The sequence below is a fragment of the Scophthalmus maximus genome, chromosome 10, assembly GCF_022379125.1.
Source record: "Scophthalmus maximus strain ysfricsl-2021 chromosome 10, ASM2237912v1, whole genome shotgun sequence".
Taxonomy (NCBI): domain Eukaryota; kingdom Metazoa; phylum Chordata; class Actinopteri; order Pleuronectiformes; family Scophthalmidae; genus Scophthalmus; species Scophthalmus maximus.
The window spans coordinates 15,204,485-15,230,247 of record NC_061524.1 but is presented as its reverse complement, the minus strand read 5'-3'; the positions used below and the strand labels follow the sequence as shown (position 1 = coordinate 15,230,247).

The window sequence follows — 25,763 nt, the reverse complement described above, 5'->3', positions numbered from 1 at the left end:
ATGATGTCAAATATTTGATTGCCATAAAATGATCACACGGAAAACGTGGTGTCACATTTTCCCGGAAGGATAAGCTGCTTTTCTTCACTTCAGACTGAATATCTTTGGTTTTTCGAACGATACACATTTGAAGACTTGCGCCTTAGACATTTATAGAAATCAAACAATGCGTGGATTATGAACTAACAATGAAAACAATGTTTGTTTGAGCCCGTGCAGCGCTGACCCGATCCCTGCGTTAGTCCACCACCTCCTGGTCGAGGAACACGGGTATCAAGGGACGTCTGTGGGCATTCTCACTCATCCAGGAGCAACTGGACTGGTTCGTAAGTGGACCCGATGTAGATGTAGATTATGTGCTTTAGAAAATATACATCCACTCCGTGCCTCAGGGTTATTGACGGGTTAACAAACAAACAAACAAACAAACAAACAAACAAACAAACAAATCACAAAGTTTGCAGTCGTTGATACAAACTCTCACGGTAGTGCTCAAAAGCGAGAGAGAGAGAGAGAGACCGGTCTGTTGAACAAAGCGTGTGCTGTCATGTGTCCCATCACTCACCTTGCGCAGAGGCAGCGACACCTCTCCACGACGCCGACAATCATCCGCCGACCGGCCGTCCTCAGTCCTCTGACGCACCTGTGCCGTACGATCCGTCCACAACGGCGCCGTTCCTTTGCGTCGTGTTCGCCTTGTTGTTTTTACAATCCAAAGGACAGAAGAAAAACCACAGAAAAAGAAAAAGGGCGGTCAAACTGCCACCCGCCGCTCTCCGTCGTGACGCGCGCGTCCTCCGGCGACTCCTCTGCGCTCCGCGGAATCACGCAGAACCGCGGCTCTGCTGAGATCATCCACCGGCACTCCGACCGCCGCTGAGGGGGACCAGCAAACCAAAAAGTAACCGATCCCAGCCACTGTGGCGAGAGGAGGAGAGTGTGTGTGTGTGTGTGTGTGAGTGTGTGTGTGTGCAGCCGTCGCCGGGATGAATGGAAGGCGGACAGACAGAAAGACGCTCCGCGCTCACGCAGCGCGCTGAAGGCTCCACTCGCAGAAGAAGGGAGCGAGTGGGAGCACTGGTCGAGTGAGTTCCACAGAGCACCCACACACGCATATATCATCTTACATAAAAAGAAATGAACAGGGAGACGGTCCGAGAGCCCAGATCCCCCCCAGTCCTCACTGTATATGTCCATGTGATGTTTCCACTAAGCTGAACTACAGCAAGTGTCTGTGCAGGTGTGCCACACATCACCATGACATTTTACTTTCTCCCGCGGTTTTATTATGATATCTATACTGGAACTTTGAGGTATATTCTCCTATTATATTCTTTTTTTTTTCTTGTGTTGGATAGTTTCACCAATCCAAGTCTCAAAAAGGGAAAACCACTCTTTGGTGACATTGCTTACAACCCAAAGACAAATATTTAACCTGTGATGAGCGGTGGCGAGTTATGTTTTTATAGGATATGGCAACAGGTTAGGAACCACTGTGATAGGCTGCCCTCTGCGAACAGGCTCATTGATCCTCGGCCATGCTTCATCGTGGACAACTTTTTTCAAAGTGCCGAAACAACTGGTCAATTGACAAGAAGATTATGAATAATTTTGATTATTGATTAAATATTTGATTGAAGGAAAGAGGGCATGATTTTGCCAGTTCCATACTGTCAAATATGACATACGTTTTATATATATACATATTGAGTATTGAATGACAATGCACTGAATAAATGCCTTTGAGCTTCAGACTGTTGTGACACAATGCTGATGTTACACTGAGGAACCTGAAAGCAAGACACCGACCTGTTATTAGAGGAGCTACAATATGCAGTTGATTGCAGTAAATCACTGCATAGCTCTCATTCTCAACATAGACTTTCGAGAACAAGACAAGCTGGCGGATTCCACGAATCGTTATTTCAGCACAAGCAAATCCCTGCAAATGAGGCCCCGTGTTTCAGGAAGAGCATTTTTGAGGAATTTGAATAAAGTTAACATTCGCTTTTGAATCCCAATCAAACCAAGACAACATTACACCGCCGTGAATTGCAGTCCAACTCGCAAACCCCTCATTTGGTGCCAGGAAGCTTTGCGCAGCCAACAATAGCCACCCCTTGAGCTCTCAAAAAATGGCATTAATTCACTGTCTACTGCAAACACTTCCCAAAGCCATCATATGCACTGAATTTGGAGCTTAGCTGAAAGGGATGACATTGCTGTGCCCCCTTTTTTTCCCCCCTCCGTAATTTTTCTGTTTCGACTTTCCCAAGTCCTTTTGAAATGCCACATTTCTCACTAGTCTATGGATGCGTATTCATTCTGGGAGAATGGGCGTCTATTACACGCTTTCAGAGGCTGTGACAGCAGCCCTCATTGAGGAAGCCAAACACTTCACAGCTCAGACAATGTACCCAGGCAGACACACACACACACACACACACACAGATCCAAATACACACTAACCGACTGACACAATGCACATCGACGAGATGAAAGAGCCAATTTATCAAACCACCAGCCAAGGCAGGCCTGAGGACGTATAGTGCCAGCATTGGTCTGGAGAAAGAGGGCCGGATGTGGGTGCGTGTGTGTAAGTGTGTGTCTCTGTGTGTGTATCGTTGTCACTTCTTCTTTTTTCCCCTTTGCCTAGAGTTGTTCCCCCCTAACACAGTAGGCACTTTTGCCTTTGGCAAATTTTCCCAAGTAAAATTCATCATCTCTAACGCTGATGCCAGCTGCCGTGGCTACACGACACGATAATTTATAATTCCTGTGGTTGTCAAGGTGTTTTTGTCTAAAGAAAAGAAAGTACATGTGTTTATTTGTTTGTTTGTTTGAGGGAGGTGGTGAGTGCCATGCAGAGAGGGAGAAATGTTGCGGGGTTCTGTCCGATGTTATTTTTCATTAAACCGAGAGATCGATGTAAATTCTCGGAGCTTTACAGCGTTAACAAGCCCAGACTAATCTACTATTAGAGAGCCGCATGACAGCGCTGCAGAGGAGACGCAGAGCAGAGAGCAGCACGGCAGATAGAGGCTCAAATGAAAAGAAGAACTGCACCAAAATGTGTCTAACATCTATCTGTATGTTCTCTCCGAGCTTCTCTTTCGGTGTTTCCACAGCATACTGTTGTGTGAAGACGCCCTCACTGTAAGGGCATCCACGTCGTTAGGTCCTGAAACTGTTCAGACAAAAGGAGACAAATTATGAATCTGATTCAGAGCTTTGACAGTGACAGATGTGTTGCATGAGCGGATGTAAGCCAACATTGATGTCATGATAATGCTTCTTCCTGGATGACAACTACAGTACAGCAACCCCCCCCCCCCCCTTTGGGCATTTCATTCACTCTGATGTAACCACTGAGGTTTTTGTAAATCAATAATTTACTCTTTTTTTGGTGTGCTGGATCTGGATCTTAAATTATTTATTTACTGTGGTCACAATTAATAGTTTGGTGTTTCTAAGTGATGTAAATGTAAAAAAAAATATTAAGGACACAGTGAACTACTAACAAAACATTAAGCATACTTTAACACTAGTGAAGTTAATGCTATGTTACAAATCAAACTGCATGTGCAGAAGTAATAAATTCAACAGCAAAGAGAAATCAGCAAAGATTAAATTTATCATCTCATTTTTTTCCCCCACTCATGTGCTAACTCCCCTGCTGAAAGCGTGTTTATATTTAGATCTGAATATGTATGTGTGTGTATGTGTATGTGTTTAAGTTTGAAAGGGAACATTTCAAATTAGTTAGTCTGCTGATTTTGTGATGCCGGCTTCAGTGCGGTGCATCTGTATGCGTTTTGGCTGCGGGGACACTGGCCCAGTCTGCTTGATGCTGCTCCAAGGTCTGGGGGGCAGCCTGCCGGCACCTCCAGTTGGTGGCAAGCCCGAGCAGGGCTGAGGTGGGGTGTCCGTTATGGTTGGGGGAAGAAAAGAAGTAGCAAGGCCAGCTCCAAGATCATGATCCCAAAAGTATTCGCAAAACTGACAAGTCTTTTGTTTCTCCAACGCAGGTCAGAGAGGCAGAAACCTGACGACGACCGCTCGGACTCACAAGAGTACGTCCCTGAATGTGCGTACCACACAGAGGAAGAGGCAGACGCGGGTCCGTGTTCTCTCCTGTTAAGTGTTTATTGGTAACAGGTGAGGGGTAATTCTGACACGGATTTGATTTCAGAAGCATCAGCAACTCCGACACGTAGCGCAGATCGCTTACACACGGCCATATATAGAGGACAGCTGACACTGAAGGAGCTAAATCAAAATGAATGTCTTCCTGTCGCCACCCTATACACCAGACGGTGAAGGGAGAGCGAGGACAGGAGAGTGTCCTGCCAGCGTCAACTCCAACACAACTTTCCCCTTGTGATTAACATCTTCTTTACTCTTGTCCACAGCTTATCAAACTCACATAGAGCTCTGCTCTTATTTCTATCACAACAATGGCAATAAATGTATGTGCCTTAGGCCTTACATAAGGAAAACTAAACTGGACTATGTTTAAACATGAAGAGCTCTCCTTAAGCGTCATTTAATTCTTCAAAAGCTTAGTCAGTTCATTTATTGCAAACCCTTCCAATATTAGGTCCGTTAAATTCTCAAATAATTTGCTTTTAATCTTCCCCCCTCTTCTCTCTCATTGTGACAAATCAAGAAACCAGTGACGAACGCGACTTTGCGTCGACCTGAAACTCAGGCGCTGTGAAAATGATTTATAGTGAGGTGGCAGACAGAACTGTGTCATCCTCACTGTTCCAACATGATACTTGTCATCAGATGTCTGGAGCTGTATTTTTACACAAACAACACCCGCAGACTTGGAATATGCATGAGATTCTGTCATGTGGTTGCCGGGTGAGAAGCAAATTATCTGCAGAGATGTTAAGGACAGTTTTTTTTTTTATTCAACACCCAAACTTGAATATAATTAAAACTGCACATTTCATGGCTATGTTCAGCATGGGTTTACATATATGTATATATCATTATCATTCACAAAACAGGATGTATATCTCTGCTGTTGCAGCCACTTACACCTTTATCATTTGTGCATGACCAATGCTATGACTTCTGTTGACCTCACAAAATTTTACATGTCTCCTGCTGCGCTGTGAATACTGTCGTCCTTTTTCTAACCCTCTGGTCTTCAGTTGGTCGCTATCGCCATCTAGCGGACTAAAGAACACAGTGCAGTTTCCATCAGTATGCCTTATGTATCAATGGACCCCAATCTTCATTAGCTTGTGACCAGCCTTAATGCTATGGTACTTGCAACCCCCTTTTTTAAAGGTTATATATTTCTACAACTTGTGGTGTATGTGATGCTTCCCTCTCAGATGTAGATTCAGGTGAAATTATGATTCACAAGAACAAGCTACAAATGTTTGAAGTGACTTGAAGTAGATAATCTTGTGATGGAATCTTGTTAAGCCCCTTAAAAAGCTAGATAGATAGATGTACTTTATTCCGGTGTTACAGCAGCAAGGTATCAGGCACAAAACAAATCGTACAAATATGTAAAATATAAGAACTACAAATGTAAAAATATTAGAACTGCAAAACTGTGCAAGTATATGGAATATAAATATAAAGAATGTACATAACATTAGTGCAAGTATGTGCAAATGGTTACCACTTGCGTGCATAAGAACATGGTATTTGCGAACATGGTATATTAGAACATGGTATAACATTTCCTATAACAGTCCGTGCCTTTTGGAGAGGATGGTCAGAATTATGATGGATACAAATTAAAAGTATGAACCTGAATATGAGCATAATATGTCACCTTTAATATATTGCATAGAAGGCTTCTTGCACCACTAATGCTATATTTGATTCACAAAATAATGTCAGGATAATCCCAACATACACATCTTGACCCAAGTGATTTTGCTCAGCTGAGTATAGCAATACACATTATACTAAAAGATACAGAACTATAATAAACATACTCTTTACACTTTTCCCCAGTATCCTAATTTTTTTGGAAATATCAAGGATAAGGGACGCCCTCGCCTCTAGTAGTATGCCTGATGAACCTCAAGATGGCACTAGAGCTCTGATGCCGCCCTCCATGCTTGTGGCCTGAGATAAGAGGAGAGAAAAAAAAAAACTGGAGAGCGCATGAGAAAGAGAGAGAGAGAGAGCGCGATAGAGTGAAGTCGAAACCTCAGCAATGTTTTATGACAGACAATTAGCTGAGTGCTTCCATTTAAACCAACATTAATTAAATTTATGGCAAATTGAGTTTGCACAGTGGAATTGCGTTTTCTCTACTGAAATCACTTTGAGTTGATTTACTCCATCTTTTCTACTTGGTTGCCCATAATTAGATCCAAATGACTCAGTCCTCATTACAGATGTCTCCCCGGAATTTAAATACTTGTGTTGACTTGCTGTTCATCTGCCCGTGTGTGTGTGTGTGTGTGTGTGTGCCTTGGCTTGGGCCTGGAGGTATTTAATGATGTAACATTACATGTACATTACATTCTGTGTGCAGCGCGGTCTGTGTTCTTCTCCACGGTGGTTGATGAGCACGCTTTGGCAGCGGGTCACACTGATGTTCTCAGCCCTGCCTGAGCTGCCTGGTACTTTACCGCCCGGCCGACAGTCTGGGTGACTCATGTTCGAGCTCCTCTCTGGCTCTGCCCGGGAGGTGGTTTCATTCCTAGTCCCCTTGAATCCCAGTTTCTATTTCATCCCATCCCAACCTTCCACTCGACAAATCCCTCAAAAAGTTTCCCTTTGGTCCAATGCTTCTTATCTAGATGTCTTTTGGAATACTCAGGCAGGAATACTGTACAGAGAACTATGCATTTTACCCCACGTGCATGCGATTATAGAGATGCACGTGCGTGCATGTGAACACACATTTATACTTATGCTCAGTATTTAGATGGTGCAATATGTACATTGGCATGCCTTTACGTTTGACTTTGACTTTACAAATTAATCTCCCCGTCATCATTTCCAAACATGTTGAACTGAAATCTCTACCTAAGCTCTGTGAATTTCCATTCCCCTGTGTATCCATGCCGCTCTGAACAATGACATGATCCTCAAATGGCTTTATTCTAAATCCCCGTAAATCCGTAACAACCACCGGCATGAAAGTAAAGCAGGGTAACCCTTTCCAACAAGCCATTATTCTCTTTCCTCTAAACAAAAGGCACTCGGCTTTCCAGCTAACAAGAAGGAACTCATGGTCTTGTGGTTGAAACCGAACAAAAACATTTTGACCGTGCGCTACAGGGTCTCTCTGCAGTCACAGCCATGAATGTGGGCATGTGTGTGAGACCATGGCCCTGTGTGTGTGTGTGTGTGTGTGTGTGTGTGTGTGTGTGTGTGTGTGTGTGTGTGTGTGTGTGTGTGTGTGTGTGTGTGTGTGTGTGTGTGTGTGTGTGTGTGTGTGTGTGTGTGTGTGTGTGTGTGTGTGTGTGTGTTACAAGGGCTTACTAAGTGTACCTCGGAGACTCTGGAGATCATGCTTTCCAGTCTGCAGCCCCTAGGCTTTGGAATAGTCTCCCCATAGGCCTGAGGTCATTGGATTCTTTGGACTGGTTCAGACTGCCATTTGAGTAGGATGTGCTTTTATTTGACAATAATGTTTCATCCATGCCTCGGTTTTTATCCTCGTTTGAGTTTTTATTGATTTCTAAGTCTAAGTTTCTTGTGTATTTTCTCGTATGTTTTATCCTAGTGAAGCACTTTGTGATGGTTGTCTGTGAAAAGTTCTATATAAATAAATATTGCTTACTCTATGTTTTTGACCGGCCCTTAAATTTTTCTCTCCACCATTCCCTTCGTCCAGGAGATGAGAAGATTACAGTCATGGTCGGGGGTCTCTCAAGGTCTTGCAGGTGTGTGTGTGTGTGTGTGTGTGTGTGTGTGTGTGTGTGTGTGTGTGTGTGTGTGTGTGTGTGTGTGTGTGTGTGTGTGTGTGTGTGTGTGTGTGTGTGTGTGTGTGTGTGTGTGTGTGTGTGTGTGTGTGTGTGTGTGAATAATTTAAATCGGAACAAAACACTACTATACCTGCACTCACAACCAACAACAACAACAGCAGCAAACTGACTAACAACTACAAACAGCCCTATGTATGTGGAGTGCATGAGAATACACTACAGACAGGTACAAAAGTAATTTCCTATAATCACCTTTTGCGGAGTAATGGCTCTTTTTCTTTTATTCTTTTTGTTACCATATACAACTGAGCCTCACAGTTAAACAGTTAAATATCAAAAGTGTATCGCAGCTGCATCCACAGGATGTTTCCGTTCACATCTGGTGTAGATTGAATTAATTGTTACAAAAAGAAAAAATGTTGGACGCATCTGACCAAAGGAATAAAAGGGAAAAATGTGTTGTTTTCTGAAAAGGTTCAATAGTAACAGTCCAAACTGTTGAAGATTTAAATGATGACATCACAGGAATTAAATGTGGCACATGGTTCTGTGTTTGACGGATAGAATCAATATTGATTTTGGTGTGAAAATGATTTGTCTGTTTGCATTTCAGCAATGCATACAGATAAGTCAGGTGTGTTTTTTTTCAGATCGATTATAGCTACTTCAAAACCAAAAATTCCTCATAACTGTCTGTTTTTAAATCGATTTCATTGCTCCAATATTGATTATTAACAGGCAAATCAACACAAATAAATATTTGGGGGGGATTTTGCAACTTTGTTGCTGATTTCCTCTGTATATCACAGGCAAAGTATTTGGTTGTTTATACATAAGTTAACAGTCCTGCTGTTAGGCCACATGCAAAAGCATTTGATATGTTTCTTCTTCCCTTACTGTATGCTGATGGCTGGGTCAAAGTTTTTTGGATAACAACTGGTCAAATGACTTTTGAACTAGCCTTGACCTGAGTAGCTCAGGGGAAAGACGGAAACTGGATATGTAGAAATGTGTTAGACACACAAGCACCTGCAATCCAAATGGATTGCAGGTGCTGAAAGAACTCATGGGTTTAAGAGAAAAAACGTGGTCCATGCTGGAAGATTTTGAGTTTATTTTAATTGCAAACACTCAATATTTCCTTTTCCATCACTCCTGCAAAAAAATTCATAAAATGTGACCATATCACTTCCCCCTGCTCCACCCTGCTGTGCACATTGGGAGCCGCGCTGCACACACTTCCTACCTTGTTCCTATGAGTTGGCCAAATGGCCAACTTTGGCCTGACTCAAACAGAAAATTTCATATTACACCGCCCGCGAGTGTTAAAACAGACAGTGTCGGAGAAATGGAAGTGGTGGCTTGTTAAAGCCATCAAACAGAATTACCTGTGAGGGCCGTCCTAACCTCAGTGTACTCTTTGTGATCTATGGTTGTGTGTGTGTGTGTGTGTGTGTGTGTGTGTGTGTGTTACAAGGGCTGTGTGTGAGCGAGCGAGCGCAAAGACTGTTATTCTGCTAATTCAATATCCACCGTTTCCTCCTGCAGTTTCCTCTTACAGTTCTGGTTCATTTTTGCCAAGAAAATGATTGACAGTTGTGCCAAGGAAGTTATTTTCTGATGCACGCTCCTGCGTTTGGCCGTCGCTCAATCAGCCCTCTGTCTAAGATTTATCGTCTCTCAGGCGGACGCGCAGCGGGGCGTCTGCGGAAAAAATGTCAGATGATAAAAAGATCAGCAGTGTAATTTGTTATATGGATGTTATCTGCGGTGAGTGAGGCTTCCCTTGTTGGTGCCGCGCTGTACATCCATCATAGTTGCTGATAACGAGCTGTTTGCTTAATCTCACCTGGAGATCCATAATGCAGCTCACTGCTGACCGCACCGTCACACGAGCGCTCTCTGTTTGGCTGCTGCTGCATGTCCTGTTGTTCCACATAACAGTGTTTCATGTAACGCAGCTGAAAGCCTCATTTGAGCTTCCCCTCTCACTGTGTGACTACTATTGTGTAGCAACCTCAGTAAAATGTTGATTACGTAAAGAAGGGATTTCCGGATTGGGCTTGTTATGCTTTGTGTGTTTGTTTCCCTATGGGTGTGAGTTCTCATGCATGCCTGTGTCGTTCCGTGTGGGTATGCTATATGTACAAGTTGAACGCTCTGTGTTTGTTCCCGTCAGCTAATGAAAATGTTCTCCTCGGTGATGTGACCTTTTGGAACGAGATGTTTTAGCGAGACAGAGACACGTGTCGTCCGCCGGGGCCGGGGCGGGGAGGAGATTTATTGGGTGCTGAGACTGACACAAGCTTCACTCGTGTATCACCGGTGATACAGAATAATCATAAACACCCAACACATAAACATGCAACACACTAACGCATTCCGTGCACGTCGATGCAAACTTACTAATTCACACACTCACGTACGACAACACATGTTTTTTCCCCCCAAATGCCTCGAGAAGACAGCCTTGTCATGGAGGGTTGAAATATTTTTCATATTTATTTCATTTATTAGCTGCAGATGGACGATTAATTGTTACCAGTCTGACCAGGAGAGTAAGGATGCAGATTGAAACATCACTCTGTGCCACGTCCTACGCCTGCAGACCCGGGGCTCCGGTATCAAGAGCCCAGGTGCCTTAGCTGCTCTGCCGCAGCATGTGCTGACAATGACGGGCGGCGCTGTGGCTCGCCTCAGGCCCGCAGGTCCTGGTTAGCTCCAGATGTGGTCTCAAGACCCCGCATGATTAGGTACATAATGGAGGGCCAAGCTGACCCGGCTGCCCAGGGGGCCCCCATGGGTCATGCATCATACATATATGTATGATTTAGACAGACGGTCGTTGCTTTTTGATGATGCAATGGGTGGTTCTGCCAATGCATGTGAATCGGTCCGTTGTGTGCTCCGACCGTGCTTTATGTGTCCGTAAAGTGCACTGAGGTGTGTTTAATGGGTTGTTTTTAAGCTACTCCGTGGTTACCAGGGAACTAGTTAACCGCATTTCTTTTTCCTCTTGTTGTCATTTGTGTGTCTTGCATGGAAAGAAAACTACAGGCAGCTCACGTGTGTGGCCAAAGCCGTAAATCTCTTTAATGTGTTCTCGTTCATCATTCCTGTGCTCTCGATGGAGCGGACATTCTTGAATTATATGATATCTATGTATAGCTTTAAAGATGGCTGGCATTAGAACTGGGCCTTGGAGAAAATTGAGGAGATTAAGAGGCCTCAAATGAAAAGTAGGCTAAATGGAATCAAAGATTATTTCAGCTGAAACCTTAGTATTTGGCAGATTGCTTTTATGCTGCAGCATCACAAATGAACTAAATCCCTAAAAAGAGCCGAGACATTTTTATTTTCAGAGTCCAGAGTTCCATTAATCACTGGTTTATATATGCAATAACAAAGCCGGCGAGTGCACAGAGAGTATACCCCTGTAATATGTACATGAAGGAACCTCAGACTGAAAACTGGAAATCACCGTGGACTAACCCTCTGCTTAGTCCCACATTCCTCCATTTACATCTCTCATCAGTGTCTAATTGACATTTAGCTGCTTCAGTGGTGCTCTTTGTGTGTGTTTGTCTGTATGACTGGGTATGACTGGCACAAGTATTAAAGCACACATGTATGTATTGATATGTTAATATTCCTTGAGTATGGGCGCCTTATTGTGTGTCGTGGCATAGATGCACCGTAATTGCGTCATTACCTGACACTGACCTGTTTGTTGGGCACCTGGGCGCTCCAGGCGCCTTTTTATTTCAAGTGATGATGAAGCATTTAGAGTAAAGCAGACTAAACATGCTTTTACCTGTGTATTTGAATGTGTGTCAGACTAAACAAGATCAGGAGTCGGAGACGGTAGATGTGGTTTATTTCAGATCCACAAGTAGCCATTCTGTAAGCAATCATGAGGCGAAATGCAATTAGAGTAATGAGCACATGTTGCCCAGCTACAGCGGCCAGAAGTGAGCATCTGCACAACACCGACTCCGCCTCACTGAACATTAGTGGTGGTCACAAGCGAAATGTGCGTGCGCACACACGCATCTGTTTATTTACATCTGCAAGTGTGTGTGTGTGTGTGTGTGTGTGTGTGTGTGTGTGTGTGTGTGTGTGTGTGTGTGTGTGTGTGTGTGTGTGTGTGTGTGTGTGTGTGTGTGTGTGTGTGTGTGTGTGTGTGTGTGTGTGTGTGTGTGTGTGTGTGTGTGTGTGTGTGTGTGTGTGTGTGTGTGTGTGTGTGTGTGTGTGTGTGTGTGTCTCTCTCTTTGCCACTACACTTCCCCCATGGGAGACCTGCCTGGCAGAATCATTACGGTCTGTGCAAACACACGCTGACATCTCAACTCTAGTCAGCCCTGCCACACACGAACAGGCACACACACACGAACAGGCACACACACACGAACAGGCACACACACGAACAGGCACACACACACGAACAGGCACACACACACACACACACACACACGAACAGGAACACACACACACACACACACACACACACACACACACGCTATACTGTCCCTAAACTCCATTCAACACTCCTTTCCTCTAAGGACATTATTCCCCCTCTCCTATTTACTCAGGCCAGTTGCACTGCCATGGCAACCAGCAGTGTTTTGGAGAGTGCTTGTTTTGGGAATGTGTGTCAAGGGACAGATGAGCGAACACATGGGACCCTCTCTGCCTCTGCAAGCACCTAAGAGGGGAGGAAGTCAAGTGAAGGGGGGGAGGAAGTTCACAAGCAGAAGACCAGCTTTTTCCTCAAAATGCCGGATTTCTTTTATACACACCTGAAATATCGGTGAACTGGTTACCAGCCTGTTCGGCCCCATATCGGCATGCGGATCTGTGCTCTGTGCACTACAGTGGTCGAGATGGTGTTTTTTTCTTCCGAATACTCCAAAGCACCGGAGCCTACAGCCGAGTTGTGTTATGTACTAAAAAATATTACGATTGGTGTGGGAGCGTAAAGACCTGAGGGGCCTTCTGGAGCCACTGGACGGCTTTTTTAGGCCTGGCAAGGTTAAAAACTGTTTCTTCTCTTACCCCTCATGAAACAAAAAAATCTTTATGGCCCATCATCACAACAAACCTAGATGTGACGAGATAGTGCCTGCATAGACAACATTTGAAAATGACATGTCACTGTCTATTCTCTATTCTGCCTCTTGACTGTGAAAAAGACAGATTGAAGAAAAATCCCCTTTTCATACTTAAAATTGAAATACACACACTGAGGACAAGGGCCAGAAGAGGGCAGTCTGGCACCTGCGTCTGTCTTCATATGAAGTTTTTACATTTGGTGTCTTATTTTGTCTTCATGTGTGAGCAGTACTTGTACAATGTGTCAGTTGTCTGAGGGCTCCATGTCATGGGTTTTCCCCGTTCAGCAAATAATCCGAGGAACGTGCCTGGTGAGTGAGCAGGTCCCGGAGTGATCCTCTATCGGACACTTAGTAAATGCACAGTGGACTTCCTCGCCGTCAAACGGCCACATTCGACTATTTTTGCTCATCCTTGCTGGACAGGGTCTCTTGCAGTGCTCGGTATGTGCGACAGTGGCTACTTCACACGTGCGGCAGAGTTCTGGTCAGATTAGGAGCAGTCCGACATCCTCGATAGGCCTGAAGTTGGCAGGAACGCGGAGCCGATGCTGACTCTAACTCGGCTTCAAAGGGAGCGTCTGCTCCGTGTGGTTGGAGTGATGAAAACTGCCCTTCAATGTAAGAATGTTAATGATCAGGGCTGCGCTGCTTTTGATGGAAGAATATATATATAGAGAGTGAGCGAGAGAGCCATGTGAGAGCGTGTGAAAGAGCCTCACTGGGTGTGTGGATGTCTATGGTGTTTCACAATAAAGGCCCCATAAAACAGCACTTGAACATGGTATATGGCAGGACCACAGAGATAAATGTCGCTGTTGGAGCTTAACGAAGTATCGGTGGCGACGGTCCAGCTTGGCCGCTGTCCAGCGTGGGGCACTTGACGAGCCCGGAGGTTTCCGCAGGTTTCGAGTGTGTGACCGCAGACGCTGATGAATCGGCCGTGTGAGAGCGAGGCCACGCTGCTAAGCTGCGCGAGGGCCTAATTCGCAGAGCCACTCGGGGGAAATTATGAATCAGATTGTTTTCGACACTACCTCTGCAATTTGGGCTCAGCGAAACGTCAACAGAGAGAGAGAGAGAGAGAGGGGCATGGAAAGAATCACAGAGGATTTATGATGTCTGGGCCCTCCTGTGAGAGGGCTTTTCCTCTGACAGGTCAAGGAAATACTTGACTCTGATGTGTCTCCCCGCTGACACCAGAACGTAACAAACACATACATGCACCCCATCGACACACCCCGTGACCCATCGTTTTCCCTGCGTGGTGCTTCGTCTGGCCTGTCTTTAAATCTGCTGGTGACGATGCAGCTCGTTGAAAGAGGGGCGAAAGTGAAGCGGGGGGGTGGGGGGGGGGGACGACAAGGGTCGAAGGAAACAAATGAATAGTAGCAGAAGAAGGATATGTGCAGTCCCCCAGAGCCTCGGCGAATCCCGCGCGGTGGAAAATGTGCGCTCGTCGTCTCTCTCTTCATCCTCCTCCGGAGAGCACAGTTTCCAGGAAGTGTAGGGGTTACACACACACAGTTTGGTGCTGACCTCTCACCTCTGATTACCCTAGCGTAGCCGCTAAGTGGTTCTCTGCGACTCCTCCACTCCGTCTGCCAGCTTCCCGGGGCCATTTTCACACAGTAGCAGCAGGCGCAGTGTCACGTGGCTCCGGCTATTGTGGTGAATGGATAACCAGGCCCCTGCATGTTCCACTGCTCGGGGTGGAAATGTGTACGTCCACTTTACAACTGCTGCATGTTCAGCCCAGTGTAGCTGAGACATGCTTTCGGTTACGTCGCAGTACACCGATCCCCGATGGCGGTGACCCCGGATTGTTTGTGGCTTTTCATTGTGCGATCTGAAAGCTGTGCTGCTGTGAGCGCAAGCACCGGCTCCGGTCCTGTTTTTTTTTCTTCTTCAACCTCAGCTGACCCATTTATGACCTGTTTTTTTCTCGTCATGCCTGATATTAGAAAAGTTTAATCATTGCTGGGAGACATACAAAGAGGATTAACATTCCTGGTTCTCCTACACTTAGATGTTACCCTTCTCCCTCCCGTTTCTCCTCTGTTTGGTCTCTTACAACCCCCCTTCTTCCTCTCTTCCCTGCTCTTTTTGCCCACTTTCATTCCTTTGCCTGTTGCTTCAGTATACTGCTCCTTTTACAATTGTCTTGTCAGCAGTCAAATATCTAATTGACTCGTATTGTTTACTCTGCTGTAATGTATGTGAAAATATGGACTGATGTAATGCTGCTCCCAGAAAGCAATTCTTGTAATGACCGCATCGGATGTTTAATAACGATCTTGTGTTTCTCTTCCCCTTCCTTTGTTTGTTTGCATCTGTGCAGGATATGACCAAGTTGTTTGTGTTTTTGCCGGAGAGTTAAGCTGCAATTACAGCACTTCGCCGCGGAGGCTGCTTCTGCCTCGGAGCCTGAAGGCTGAAGACTGTGTGTGTGTGTGTGTGTGTGTGTGTGTGCGCGCGCGCACCCCCCGGTGCCATGTCCTCTGTAATGCATACAGAATGCGTCTGCTGTCTGTGTATACTGTATCAACCGGGCATCTGAGTGCTGTCACCTACTGTACACAGTGCTCTCTGTGTGGACAGTAATAGCTGGGCTGTATTTCACGTGAGAGAGTGCAGCTCTGTCTCTACAATCGGCTTGATCTATAAGTGATCGTGCGTACATGTCTCTGCACCATACACACACACACACACACACACACACACACACACACACAGAGAGAGATGTTTTTTTTTGTTTTTAATAACATCTGATAAGACCCGGTAGGTCAGTTCCAACCAGTTCTTATCAAGTGTAGTTGAGTAAGAGGATGACCACAAACACTTTTTTGGGCGTAGGCCCGACTCCCTCCTTACACTCTCCAGGTTTCCAGCAATGGAAAGGAGTTTACAAATACAATTCAAGATAGAAGAATTTTAGTTATAATTAATAGTTTCACATTTTTATTCGCAGTCCAGCAGCATCAGGTGCACATTTGACCCCTGAATGTATAGAATGATCAAATGTCAGATCAGATTTTTTTTTTTTTACTGCAAACCCCTGTAACTCAAGGTTAATACCAGTACATAGGTTCAGTGTTTTGATTGTGAAGTGAGATTGTGACAGATTTTGACTGCAGTTAAAAACAAACGGGAGATTGTTAGTGTATTCAAGCATTCCACACCTAGCGTGCGTTTTTCTTGCGAGGCCACGGTGTCCGCTAAAAATCTGATTCTCTGCAGCCAAAGAGCAGGATAGTGTTTCCCGAGTTTGTTTGATGTGTGGTGTTATCTACTGGATGTATAGCACCACCTCAGCGCTGTCACCAGATTGATGAGTAGTCTGCCTGAGGCTATACAGTAGAGACTTGGCTTGCCTTTGAAGTTCTGTGTTGATGAAGTCAGCCGTCTTTGGTCACGGCCGTGTTTCAGCTTTCCTACAAATTGTTTCATGAGTTTCAGGATTTTCTGCCTTTCGGTTGTACATCCAGCTCTCGAATAAGTATCTTTTATAAACAACAGTATTAAAAGCAAGTGCTGTGCATGTTGCCAAAATACAAATATGAGCAAATATTGAGATTTATTAGTGTGTTGGACCTCTCCTGAGCCATCAGAACACTTTGAACTTTGGCATCTTATTCTGTAAGTGTCTGCAACTTTGTTGGACCAACGTGAAAATGTTCTTCCAGCACAAATTACATTATGGGGTTTTTAATTTTCTTGTCAGTAGTCGCTAGAAGCTCCATTCCAAAATACCCAATTTAATAAGTGTTAAGATGTCACTGACACCGCCATGGCATACGGTTCACATCATTTCTCTGCTCCAACATTTTGGTGATGAACAGGGCCTGATGGATGCGGCCAATGTCATCCTGCAAGCAATCAAAATTGTAGGGTTTGCATGGTTTTCTGGTCGGTGTAGTCAAGAACATGTAATAATGGACAGGCTTGTAGTTAGGTGAACTCAAAACTCAACAGGAAAACGTGGGTGAAACATGGACAGGAAACACTGCAGGAATAAAACAGAACACAGACAAAACTGAACAGGCAAACTGTCAAGTAGACTGTGGAGCACAGAGAGGGCAGGTAGGGCTAGTTGGACACAGGCGAAACGCATCTGATGGAAACCAGACAAAGACAGGAAGGAAAACAAGCAAACGACACAAATACTTCAAAGTAAAACAGGAAGTAACAGAAAAAAAGTCAAAACTAAAGGAAAGTACAAGTACAAATCGAACAAAGTTCAACTCAGTCCAAAGCTCCCAGTGGGGAAGATCCTAGCCCAACTTCCATCAACTCATGAAGTGATGTTTCCCATAACCTGCTGCAAGTTAAGGTACCTGAGAAATGTCAGAAAAAGGCAACGTATCCTAGAAGAGAGTTTATTTTAAATACTATTTATATATCTTTAAATTCTCAGCTAATCTGTGTCCTATCTCGTAGGATCCCCTAAAATCAAAGTGTGTCAAATGCAGTGTATTGTTTAAACAGTCACCCTCATTGTCAGTGTCTTGGCCAAGCAAGTTTTAAACGGTGAAATAGCCGTTATCTCTAATAGTTATCTTTTATGCACCATGGTCCAACGCTGCAACAATCTGACCCCTCTCTCTGCCCGTGGGCTGCAGCAGCTTTCATCAGTCACGGAGCTGTTCCTCTCGGCCTATCATCAGCTGTCATTAGTGCCCTCAGACTCCCCTGCTCTTGCTCACACACACATACACATACAGGTGACACAGCACAGGCTATGGTCTTCAAGGTTAGACCTGATGATTCACTACTTGACGGTCTTTGATAATATTTTCAGCCAGAAATCTCAGAGAGAACGAGAGGTGCCTCACCTCTTCCCCCTTTTATATTCTGGAAGGTTCACAATTAGCTGACAACTGTGTTGCACCCGTGTCATGTTTCCTCATGTTTTTGACCTTGTAGGAGAAATAACCTTTACCCCGAAACCTCGGCACACACCCTAAATGATTGCCATTTGTCATTGACCATGACCAGTCGTAACACACACACTTATATATATGCATAAACTCCCCTTTCTGATATGGTATCTTCCCCAAAGGCCTTTCTACTTGACAGGTAGCCAATAAAGCCATCATTTTCTGCAGCGACAGGGTGAATTATTGCGACCGGTCTGTCTCTGTCTCACTGAACACACACATCCATCGCCCCTGTAGTTACTTTGATAAAGATATGACCCAGTTTTTCTTCCCCTCAAAGCCTGCAAGAAGCTTTTATCATTACCGCCTTTTTTCGTGGCACATGCATATCCCCACGATCCCTATTACCAGGCACTGCGAGCTTTGCTGTTCTTTTTCATATACTCCTAAGCAAGTATTTTTAATCCTTGGAAAAAATTCTACTTGGGAGCTCTTTTTAAACATTTGGCTTGGGTAATAACACAAGCGGCAACATGCGCTGCCAACAGATTAAATACATTAAACATTTACATGCCACATTATGGAGGGGTTGCTTTGTGGGAGCAGGCCGCATTTTACATTTCAGGCAGCAAAACAGTAACGGAGACAGATGAAAAGGAGAAATATTTTTATAGTTGTATACACATGAGAAACCCTCTGCTTGCTGCTCGAAACTGATTCGGTTAAGTCTGGCCTCTTTTGGGCCCCTGTCTTTGGCCGACTCTCAGAGCCCCGTTGTTGTTGTTGTGAAATGTGTTGGTGTTTGCTTTGGCGTGCGAGGAAACCTGTAAAAGTCTATTCTTAGCCTTTGAAAAATTCAAGCAGCCAGCCGACTGTGAACTGAGTGACTGTGTCATGTTAGCGCTCGGTAAACGTAGATAAACACACGCATTAGTGACAAACCTGTGTGTTTCAGGTGTAACCGTGAGTTATTATAGGCGTGTGCAGGTGCATGTATGTGTTTGTGCTGTAGGTGTGTCCATGTAAACGTGCAAGCCCCTGTCTATATCTGTCTACGTGTGGATGAGCCAATGCAGCACAGTTTGAGCGTTGTGTGATGAGTTTGGCATAGGAAGCCGCTGATTTGTTGACTTGTCCCTCTACATCAACAGCGCTGCCAGCAGTAGGTCGGCAGTCAGTAAAATGGCAGAGAGAGGAGAGGAGGAGGAGGAGAGGAGGGAGGGAGGGAGGGAGGGAGGGAGGGATGTTGAGGTTGGATCGAACCGCGAGCTGTCCTGGCTCCAATCTGATCTTATTCTCCTGCTAAATGTAACCGGAGGATCCACACTCCAGGGCGCAATTAGCATAACAGTCATGCTGTCCGAAATGTTATCTTTCATTTCCATTTAGAGTTGGCCACCACAATTTCGAGAAGCTCAAAGTAACAAGTTGTTAAAGCTTGTAATGTGTGATCAACAGAAACCCAAAGATATCTGATTCATGGCAATATGAATTAAGGATAAAGTAGCATCCTAACATAATCCCTATTAGTCCAGTGATGAGCCGATGTTGATACAACATATTGTCATATATATTATAGTCAGGTATAAGATATAAAGAAACGTTTCTTGAGATAGTGATTAATCTCATTGAACAGTAGAACGTTATTCAAAAGACACCAGGAGCATACAGAGGACAAAGCATGAAAATTACTCACATGACAGTGAAATTGGCAGAGAATTAAAAAAAAAAACGGGTCACAGTATGGGAATATTTGGGCGGTGAGTGTTAGCATGGATCAAAATCTGACGCCATGCCTTCCGGGCAAAGGGGTGATCCCCTGGGTAGTGCCATTCACTGACAGATCCAGCTCGGACAGCTCAGCCATGGCTTGGGACGGTGAGTAAACAGAGACTTACTGGTCAGTGTGATGATTAAGAGGCTGCTGGAGGGCGGATAAAAGGATAGATGGGGTTACTTGATGACCGTATGTTGAGGGGAGGGGGCGGCGCTTCCAGGAAGAGGATAAAAGGGACAAGGAGGATGAGGGGCGTGTGTGGTAAAATGTTTTTTTTCTCTCTCAGAACAGAACAGTCCTCTTTCACGTGCAGCACACATTCATAGCCCAGGAATCTCCCTTTTGTTTCTGCCCTCCATTGTGTGTTAAACCTATTTGTGCCACTTGAAAAATCATGCCATTCAGCCGTACCTGTATATACAACTGTAGCTGTTGCTTTATGTGCCTGCAAGTGAGTGTATGTTTGTGCGCGAGCTGTCGGCCAGTGATGACTCTTTATAGGCTGGTGTTGACAGCCAGAGACAGAGGTTGTGTGGAGTGTGATGAAGGAGCCAGGGGAGCTCCTTCAGATAGCTGAAGGTCAAAACCACCAAGGGTTTCGTCATCACTCACTCACATCAACGTGCGCAGACCAGAAGATGACTGTGCTCCTCCTGACAGTGTCGCTATGTGATACACACTCAGACACACCGCCACGCCACCCGTTGCCTCAGTTACAGCGGTCTACCGCTCATAGTACACAACGTGCTGTCTTGTAATCACGAGGAATGGCAGTATACTCTTATGTATACAGATCAGAAACAGGAAGTATTGTGCGGTCGAAGAGAAATAACTTGACACGCTAATATGTGGTAATCTGTAGTTCACAGGAGAGTATCTGGGCTCAAAGTTAAAAATATGCTATTTGAACAATAGTATTTGTATTTAAATATTCCTATGTTTAGTTTCTACATTAATTCTGTAATTTTACATTTAAGTATCCATTATTACAAACTTCAGTCTTAAGATGAAAAAAAGCGGTTCATCACGATTAATCACAGCAAATTGTGCAATTAATTAGTAAAAAGAAATGTAATTGATAGACAGCACTATTCAAAATATTTGCATGCCAAGAAAGATCAGACAGTCGTCTACGCATCCATCAATTAACAAAACTCCTCCTCGCTTTTGCTGCTTCAGACGCCCACTGGCTGTATGCCTTTACTGTGAGGCAACTGCAAGCATGCAGATGATGTACAGAAAGTGTTTCAGCTGCTGTACATGGGAATTCTATCTCATTGTAGTTAATCAGGATTTGAGCATTTTACATGATTTGTATTTGGTGTGTGTCAAAGGATCAGTTTAAAAGTCTGCACAGGAGGACACGTTTTGTAACAAAGCATTGTTAAGAGGGAGCAGAAGCTTCTTACTTTTACATAATGCAAGTGGATTATATAGCCTGTTGTTTGGCTTTTAAAAAGGGATTCCTTGATCTTGTTTGTCCGGCACGACTTTGAACGCTGTTCAGGAACCCACAGAGAAGCCTGGTGGTCTATCTGAAACATTCTGTGTCTCTCACTCCCCGAAAAAATCAACATATACCAACTTTAAAAGTGATAACACATGACACGGGAGGTCGATGTGAACAATCTGTTCCACACATTAACACATATGCACCTTCTGGCATGCTCACTGACATGCACACTTGAATTCCACTTAGTGGAAAGTTGCCCATTTTTTTTGCGTAGGAAGTCTTTACTGCCCTTTGAGGCTATTTTCGCTCTCTCTGCGATATGTGTCTCTTTGCATGATGAATAAAGCTATAGCACATGTAATGCTGGTAATAGGACATGTTTGGATTCAGCCTAATGTCCACCGTGTGGTGCAGTGGATTAAAAAAAAAAAAGAGTATTGTCCCGCTACACAGTTTGGGTAGCTGCAGCCGCTCCCCTCTCTGCATGTGTGATCTCACCAAGTCGAATACTTTATCCCTCTGAGGAGGAGGAGGGGTCCGGTACAGACAGTGAGTGAGACGCAGAGAAAATCTTTACAATGCAGCATAACGAAAGACATGTTACATGGTCACTGTGATGAAATACATGCATACCTGGCCTCTAGGGCTTCACCTTTTAATGGTATATATGAGCCACAAAATCCTTGCTGCACATTTATGAAAAAATGAATTAAATTAATAAAGTTTGTTATTATTATTTAGCCTCATCCCAACATTCTTTCAAAGCCACAAACATGGAATTAGTTACAGTGCCTAGTGGTGATTCAAATGTCCAGTGACTTTATGATGGAGAATTGCAACATGTTTACATGTAGGTCCCTCTGATGATTTGAGAAACTTGGCTTTATTCTGATATGCAGACACAAACACTGGAGGCCTGGGGCCTGGGTGTATTGGTCCTGCACTTGAGTGTGTGTGTCATGCCTCAGCCAAATGTTCAAACAGTGTACAAATTCACCGGAGGTGAGAATGCCAACGACCTTTAAACAACCAAACCATCAAGATAAACAGAACAACCTTCCAAGCAGATTTCTATTCATTAAATGTTGCAGCGTTGTTGGAGTGTTGAGTCAACCAAACAAAAAAGGGACGCATCAACAAATGCAGATATTTCCTGTGCGCACTGTCACCGGTGAGCAGAGGCAGTGACAGTGTGTGGAGACGTAGCAGAGACGTAGCTTTTCCTGGAATCACTTTCAAGTTTCAACTTTGAGTTTTCTACTTCAAAATTCAGTGAGCCTCACAAGGATCGAATGCACAACCTCAAATGCTCCATGCAGCCCTTGGACACCAAGGTAGCTATTTGATGAGACACACTTGAGCTTCATTTCTTAGAGTCCTTTAATCCTGGTGGTTGGATTTCAGAATTCACCCAGGATCAAACCTGCAACCTTAAAACTTCAGAGCGATGTTCTGTCACCACTGAGCATTCGATTCTTCAGTTGTTGGTCTACCAAAATTCACTGAGGCTACAACCACATTACTATGATTTCGAGGGGCCTAAAATGGAGAAGTTTAGAAATGCTCCTCACCCTGTTTTAGTTTTAAAACTCAAGGGCTGTGTGAGTCATAATAGAGATGTTTGGAAAAGATAACGCATTCACCCACATTCACTTCCATATTTGATCTTATTGGTCGCCACTCAACAACCAGTAGTGAGAGCAAAACATTGTAAACATTACTATCGAAACAGGGATTAAAGCTCAAACAGCTCATCTGGACGGAGAGAGAAAACCTAGTAGTATGGATGTTGCCTGAGCGTCATATAAACTAAACCTGAGAATGTCCCTTAAAGGAGCAGTAAGTGATTTTAATCCAATACACTTTTTTGTAAAAATCAGCTAATGTTTCCTCTCCGCTATAGCTGTCGGTGTGCTGTCTCCCATACCCGAGTAAAATCATCCATAACAACAAAGAGAAACAATCTTTCTCCAAAAGTGCTTACTGCCCCTTTAAGTGTCTTTTTTGTCTTCAAAGATATGTCAAGGTGAGCTCTTGGGTTTGATCATCAGGATTAACATTTTTGCAGGTTTTTAACTCCCGTACCAAAATAAACAATCCAAAGCCTCTAGGAAATAAGGGTCAGTTTTCAAACCAAATAGCTCGTGGTGTTAGAGGGTTGCTTGGAAGGTTTGACGATATGAGTTTCATACTCACGGGGCTAACACCTCGAGTGAAAGTGCACTCAGAGAGAGGCTCCCAGTGTGAGGGGGACTTGATCGTGTTGTCGGTTTAAATGCGATCGAATGGTTCTTAAAGAGCATCAGAACCAATCCCTGTGCATCAAACAGACTACATCTCTGTGTATAAAAAGTGACAGGACAGCAGTGGAGTGCAGCTGGACTGAATTAAACATGAAACTTGTGGACACACTAAAAAGGCCACTATATCAGTTTCCTGTGGTCTTTCATTTTTTTTTAAATGCATGTGAGAGGGCTTTTTTAGTTGTTCACACCAAGAAAATATGATTTTTCACATCACTCTGGCCCTCTGATGGGATATAGTGCCTGCTAGTCGGAATGTGTGTCGTCGGGGAAACATACTTGGGCAGAACCACAAACCACAGACCGAGAGGTACGGGTGTATCCTCACTCTCCCTTCTCCCTGTTTGTTTATTTTATTCTTCTGTGTCCCTTTTTTTTTGGTTCTATTTATGTCCAAAAATATCTTGCTCCCCAGCAGTGGCGCTGCATCCTTCACAGACTTGAGAGCTGTGTCACTTCTCCAAGTTTGAAACACAAGCTCCGGCTCTCACATAGTTTCAGTGTGGACTCACGGAGGCTGACTGATGTGTGGTGAAAACGTGTTCCTGTTTCCTTTCCGTCTGAACACTCTCCAGAAATCTCTGCTCCGCGTCTTTCATCCCCTCGACTCTGATCTCTGAAACAGAAATGCCGATGCAGACACAGGGATACGTAGATAAACACATTACAGTTAAGAGTTTAGATTAGGGGGGAAAAAAACGTATGACGCAGAGAGAAAAATACACACTACTGATACATAACACAAAAACACATAATACTGAGTGTAAAATGTGGTTTGATGGACAGAATCGGTCTGCTGAACTGACTGACCTTGTGCATGTCCTGGCCAGAGATCTGCATGCACATCATGTGAGGAACACTCCATCTATGTTTCAGTCTCTTCATTTAGTACATGTTCAAGAGGATCGCAACTTTCCAAAATCATGTTAGCCGAGCAAAGAACAAAAAAGGCAGTGTTAATCATTTACATGTGGCTCAGTCCTGCTAGACGTACACACGAGCCAATAGGTGGGACTGTCTTTTCTCTGTGACCTCTGCTGTTTGTATCTGTTCATTTTCTTTATTGATTAATCTGTCGTTTGTTTTTTAAGGATGTCATTCTTAAATTGTCAGAAAATAATGATAAAACACCAATCGGGATTGCCCACAGGCCAAGGTAACGAGGCAAGAGACTGTCAGTTTGGGTGGGAATTTTGAATCTGCCATTTCATTGCATTTCATAGACCAAAGATTGAATCCATCAATAATATAACTGTCAGATTTATCAATAATGATAATAGTCTCTGTGGTTGGAGAGTTGTTTTGACATCCCAGGGGTGCACTCACCTGACTCAGACCAAACAAACCTTCACACCACACTGTGTAAAACAACACTGCTCTTCTGATGAAACATTTTCCATTGAAACGTGCTTTCCACTGCCTGCCCAAGCTCTCTGCTATGCCAAACATGTGCTGCTCTTTTGAAATGTTGGATCATTAATGTCCATAAACACCGAAGACCGATTGCTCTGAAGCCGGCTTGTTGGCGCTGCATTTCGTGGGGTTATTGTTTTAGGCAGTGGTGAAAGTACAGACCGGTTTTGGGCGAGCAATCTGCACATGGAAAGAAATCAGATGATTTGCCGTCTGTATTCACACCAAGGACAAATACCAGCAGGGAACATTTAAGGACTTTGGTTATAGCAGATTTGTGTTAATATTTATTGAGGTTGGGTTTATTGTAAAACTGCTCGCAAAGATTTGTAGGCCTGTCTGATATATTGCAAAATTCTGTGCGGCATTTGAGATTGAACCTTCTCAACACATTTTGGGATCATCCCGCGTTATCACCATGGTTATGTCAAATGATAAATACAAGTAATCACATTATTTAGCTTCTGTGTTAAACAAACATATTCATTTTCCAATGTTATCACAAAGCTGCTAATTGAATAGTGCACATGTATCCAAATGTGAGGAGGATCTGTAGTCCTGTATTTACAGAAAAATGTGTTTCTTCCTCTCAGCGGTCTGTGTGATGACACCCTGAGATTTATTAGAGACAGAGCCTGGCAGAGGAGATGCTGTGAGATACAGACGGGGTCACTGAATATGAAACAAGTTATGCGAGATTGAGTAAAGCATGAACTACAACATCAGGACAAGGAGGAGTAAAGATAAAGTTGAGAATGGTGAGAGGCCTGCAGGATATTAGAGTGGAAATGGCCCTTGACAAGAAAACCCCCCCCCCCCCCCCCCCCCCCCAAAAAAAAAACAGTGCTAGATAATGCTGATTAAGTTGAAAACATTTGTGCAAGTAAATCCAGCTTTTGTTTCATAC

The 25,763-nt window shown here is 44.1% G+C and overlaps 1 protein-coding gene and 1 long non-coding RNA gene across 5 annotated transcripts in view; one reads left to right on the top strand and one right to left on the bottom strand.

Annotated features, from left to right (window-relative positions):
- Positions 1-1,133, bottom strand: part of zgc:171482 (zinc finger protein) — a 48,949-nt gene extending 47,816 nt beyond the window's left edge. The window contains exon 1 of one of the 2 annotated variants that reach the window (XM_047334923.1): positions 566-1,133. The gene's annotated coding sequence lies outside the window, so the exon portion shown is untranslated. The remainder of the gene's footprint in view (positions 1-565) is intronic. The other variant, XM_035606750.2, reaches the window with a different exon arrangement.
- The window catches only part of LOC118284103, a 142,988-nt gene that overhangs the window by 79,936 nt on the left and 37,289 nt on the right, over positions 1-25,763 (top strand). For 2 of the 3 annotated variants that reach the window (XR_007031544.1, XR_007031543.1), the window contains exon 3: positions 4,029-4,158. This is a non-coding gene — a long non-coding RNA (uncharacterized LOC118284103). Of the gene's footprint in view, positions 1-4,028; positions 7,773-25,763 lie in introns of those variants that run through there. The other variant, XR_004784754.2, reaches the window with a different exon arrangement.